Source organism: Berghia stephanieae, chromosome 2 (assembly GCF_034508935.2).
Source record: "Berghia stephanieae isolate SIO BIC M18660-M18661 chromosome 2, UCSD_Bste_1.3, whole genome shotgun sequence".
Taxonomy (NCBI): Eukaryota; Metazoa; Mollusca; class Gastropoda; order Nudibranchia; family Aeolidiidae; genus Berghia; species Berghia stephanieae.
This window is the reverse complement of record NC_088361.1, coordinates 122,749,712-122,754,711: the sequence shown is the minus strand read 5'-3', so window position 1 is coordinate 122,754,711 and position 5,000 is coordinate 122,749,712. Positions and strand designations below refer to the sequence as shown.

Here is a 5,000-nt window from a genome sequence, read left to right as displayed (position 1 = left end):
TGCCATCCGCATTTATGAGTAATTCTCACTAAACGGTATTAACCTGACAATAAACGATCATAGTTACTCAAAGTTTCGTGTGTTGGTCCGTTATACTTCCGGATGGCAATGTTATGAGCTTCTTAGCCAAGCGCACACTCTCTATAGCCTGACACTGACCAAAAAATGACGTCTAAAGACCAGTCTTTGGCCACAAAAGAAAACAAATCGTGAGTTGTATTCAATAGTTCAACCAATGAGACCACTTGTTTCCATGAGCTCTACTAACGACAACTCACTAGGCGGTGCAAAAACCAAGTAATGACGTCAAAAGACCAGTCTTTTTGGGTTTCAGTGTCAGGCTATAGATAGTTCGAAGATGACGTCACTCAAGCCTTTGTTGTTATATTTTGCCATCCGCGTTTGTGAGTTGTTCTCACTAAACGGTATTAACCAGACTATAAAAGTTTGTGTGTTGGTCCCTGATACTTCCGGATGGGTATGTTGTGAACTCCTTGGCCAAGCGCAGTCTATCCATAACTTAACGACAACTACGCTCTGAGTCTATAAGGCCACAGGTACCGTCAACAATGGATTCAAGTAATTTCTCCGAATTTTCTCAAGCACTGTACTAAGCAACCGGCTTTCGACGCTTGTATATGCCTTTAAGTATCAATCAGCTCTGCCAACATAACATCGTCCTTTATTAGTGTTAGGGCATACAACTAGCGACATCAAAATCGACGGTTCGAACCCCGATGTGGATGACGCAAAGTTCAGTCATTGAAAAAGTCTCTTCTCTCTCTCTCTCTCTCTCTCTCTCTCTCTCTCTCTCTCTCACACACACACACACAAACATATATATATATATATATATATATATATATATATATATATATATATTTATATACTAACCAAAACTCGTGTGTAAATTGCGATCTTGGCGGTTAATAGGTTTTGCCTATACCGAAAAGGAATAAATGATTACAAGCGCATTAGGGTAGCTATGATGGATTCAGTAGTATCAGTAGTACAATAATAGTAGCACTGCATGTATCATCCTGAGTGTCAAGTGTTGCTGTCTGCTTGTGTCCATTAGTAAATCACCTTTAGAGCACAGTAGGAAGATATCGTGTTTTTTTTTTAAAGTCAATTGATTGCCGAGACAAGATATATGTCAAAGGTCTTAAACGTTACCCTATGCCCACACCCATTGACAACAACAAACGCGTTGTAAATCTACAGAACCAATATTGTTATTCGTCTATATCCATGTTACACAAAAGATTATAATCCCTCGCAGACCAGCTCTTTTATTTTCAATTATCTTATCATTCAAGCTACCACTATGAGGCAATTCATGCTTGAAAGCTCCAGTTTAAAGTCCATGGGATTTCATGAAAACCCTCACCAAGATCGGAGTCAATTCCTACCACACTTGCGACTTGCCTAATGGACCAGAAATCAGACACTCTCAATACTAAAAACTCAGTTCAGCCACTCTTCAAAGTCCCTTCTTCTCCTCCCCATGCCAACTTTTCCCGTGCTCAGCATGCTGAGTATTTCTGTCAACAAAAACAACAGGTAGTTGGTCACGTTTAATAACACAATATTACCATAATGGCACCCGAGCTTTCTTATTTGGAACTAAGCTCAATCGAGTTAGTTGTTTTAAGTACATAAACACGTAAACACACACAGGCAGATATATATATATATATATAATATATATATATATATATATTATATATATATATATATATATATTATATTTATATGTATTATATTATATATATATATTATTTATATATATATATATTATATATATTATATTACACGATTAGTAATAATAACAACAACAACAATAAAAAAAATAATATAATAATAATAATAATAATAATAATAATAATAATAATAATAATATATAATAATAACTAATAATAATAAATAATAATAATAATAATAATAATAATAATAATAATAGTAGTTAGTAGTAGTAGTAGTAGTAGTAGTAGTAGTAGTAGTAGTGTAGTAGTGTAGTAGTAGTAGTAGTAGTAGTAGTAGTAGTAGTAGTAGTAGTTGTTGTTGTTGTTGGAGTCGTAGTAGTAGGAGTATTAGTATTGGTATTGCAGTAGCAGCAGTAACAGGAGAAGAAACAGAAGCAGTAACGGCAGAATCAATGGTATTATTTGTGTAGTAATAATTGATGATTTATCAAATTGTACTGATAATAAGTATATAAAAACCATTTGATTTGACAATCGCAACATCATTCAGTAACACTGTGGTTGTAGAGGATATATGCTTGTTGCAGCAAATTTTAATTTGAAGAAATACATATTTGTGAGATGTGTGACGAGAAAAATAAATGAATGAAAATATGTTTGCAATAATAAGATAACGATGATCTTACCTGACTTTAGAGGTAGAGTGATGAGATTTTGGAATCCAAATCAGCCACAGGTTAGATCCTCGGAGTTGCAGAAGGTATCCAACATCTATAATATAGTCCAATAGAAATATAAACAATACGAGTCTCCAAACACTTCGATTTCCTTTGTCGTTGCACTAAAGAATTAGTAAGTACACTCGTTTGATCTCCACGGTTTCTTTTGATAAGCAGAAATACTCGTTGTTATCAGGTCTCCGTGAGGTGGAGGTTTAATTGATTGTGAAGTAAACAACTCAACTGCTATTGCACGTAGAATTATATCTATGTAAATAAGTAAATTCTACACAAGTATCCAGTACTCCTATTAATAGAAGAATCTGGAAATTGTTTTATGCAAAAAATGAAAAGCAAATGCAATTCAGTGATATCTTATAGGAGATACACCGAGCACTTGATGTTAGGAAGGAATCAAAGTCGAAATGACTTGCTCTGTAGTGCAGAAATACTCATCCAATAACAGTTTATTATATAACGATAATAATCTAAACTCGTATCCATTGTCTTTGGTTGCCATCTTATTCATTCCATTATAAAATAAGTTCAAACAATATCACTTTACAATATCCATATCAGAAATAAATATAACACACAATTTTCTTAACAATGCTGGATGACATCCAACCATGAGCAGATAAACTTGCTGTGCCTGCCCGCCCGAGTACAAATCCTATTATATTCTAGAGTCCACAGACTGTATGCTGTATCAATTCGCTAAAGACCTGTCGATCAATGATTAAAAGAATAAAACGCGTGAATATAAAGATAAAATAGAAAGCAATTCAGATAACCGTTCTTTAAGAAAGCACATTTCAACTTGTCATAATTGGAAAAGCAAATATCTAGAGAGAAAGAGAGAGAGGGAGCACGCCCATATATACAAACACAAAATCTTGAAAAGCTAACACCCAGTATACAAATCTAAGAGTAATCCTTTAGTCAATCAGTATCGAACCAATATTCCTGTCCAAATGCAAACACTAGCAATGAAAATAAAGATAATAAATAATATTAATAACTTTCTCCCAGCCCACGAGCTATTGCTGCTGCTTTCCACAGTCGACTAGTCAGCCCTACCGGCAAAGTGGATCCACTTCAATGGACATTATGTTGGTACAGCACGCCGATTCTGATATTCAGATTAATAGAAATGATTGATTGGAAGGGATCGGGACATGGCGTTCGAGTCGTCATAGAGCTTGAGAACCCAGGGTTGGTAATACTTAATGGGAAAGAAAAGGAAAGGAGCGCCAATCGCCGTAAGAAATTAGTTTAAACTTAACTACAGTTGTGTTACGTTAATCCGTGTGTCAAATAATGACGTGATCGAATAAACCAACATTACACCGTTATTTGTTTCAATTGAGATATTATGGTATTGTAATTCGGAAATTCAATTTTACTTAATTATTTAGAGCATACACTTTTGATAAGTATGACAGTTTTTATTACTGTCGGCAATACAAATAAAACTAAAGATTACCGGCGCGGCACGGTTTACATTATGTTTTTTTTTCTGTTTAAAAAAAAATTAACGCACTCTATTCACTGTAAAATAATATCTGCGTCTAAATACGTAGGTCTTTTTGTATCAAACACTCTATTTTTTAAGTGTGAGTAAACACTAAACAGCTAAACTATGACGAGTAAGAGATAAAATTGATTCTAATATTATTGGCAATGTTGGTGTTGTTTTAGGCGTGGTAGACTGTACCCGAGTCCCCTAACTCCTGGGAGTAAAAAAGAATAAATCTGTAAATCCTTCCCAATTGTTGGATTATCTTGTAACGATTAGTGGTTTAGAGGATTAGTGGTCAGGTCTAGGGCAGTCGGTGCCTATGATCAAGCAATGCTATAGGGCTGACTATAGGACTGAGGTTGTTGTTTTTCTTTTTCTTGGCAATGCATGTGAATTCTAATTAAATGTAAAACTCAACGCACTCTCTGTTGTCCATTCATTATGTGAAGAAAGCAGCGAAAAGTAAAGAATGTTGATAGATTTACAACACGTCTATTTACTATCTCTACGTATAATCAAAGTTCTTAAAAAAGATAAAGATCTGAACAAGAGTGTGTATGCAAGGTGCCAGATAAAGCAAGAAAGAAAAATACAAGAAAAAAAAAACCATCCCAAAAAATCAGTCGACCTCGACTGAGAATCGAACCTCAGACCTTCTGATTATGGTCAAACGTGCTACCATTAAACGTCTGGGCGGTAATAAGAAGGTCTGAGGTTCAATCCCCAGTCCAGGTCGACTGATTTTTTCGGATGTTTTTTTTTTCTTCTATTTTTTCATTCTTGCTTTGTCTGGCACCTTTCATACACACTTGTTCAGAGCTTTATCTTACAACGGTGCCTGCTCTTTGATTTCTTAATTTGATATACTTAAAAAAAATAGGGTTGTGGGTTAAAGATGTTCCTTACAACCTATGTTAAATGTTTGCCAACGAGCATAGAACTACTGGCAAATCTGTAAATGATAAAACTATTTTTTTTTTACAGATTAGTATACGAGTAGCTTGCAAACACATTTAAAAATTAAGGGTATTTTTTGACCTGTTGACTCAAATG

The 5,000-nt window shown here is 34.6% G+C and overlaps 1 protein-coding gene across 9 annotated transcripts in view; it reads right to left on the bottom strand.

Moving 5' to 3' along the window:
- LOC144966471 (5-hydroxytryptamine receptor 1A-like) overlaps positions 1 to 5,000 on the bottom strand; it is a 437,629-nt gene that overhangs the window by 55,701 nt on the left and 376,928 nt on the right. For all 9 annotated transcript variants that reach the window (XM_078903048.1, XM_078903047.1, XM_078903054.1 and 6 more), the window contains one exon: positions 2,393 to 3,150. The gene's annotated coding sequence lies outside the window, so the exon portion shown is untranslated. The remainder of the gene's footprint in view (positions 1 to 2,392; positions 3,151 to 5,000) is intronic.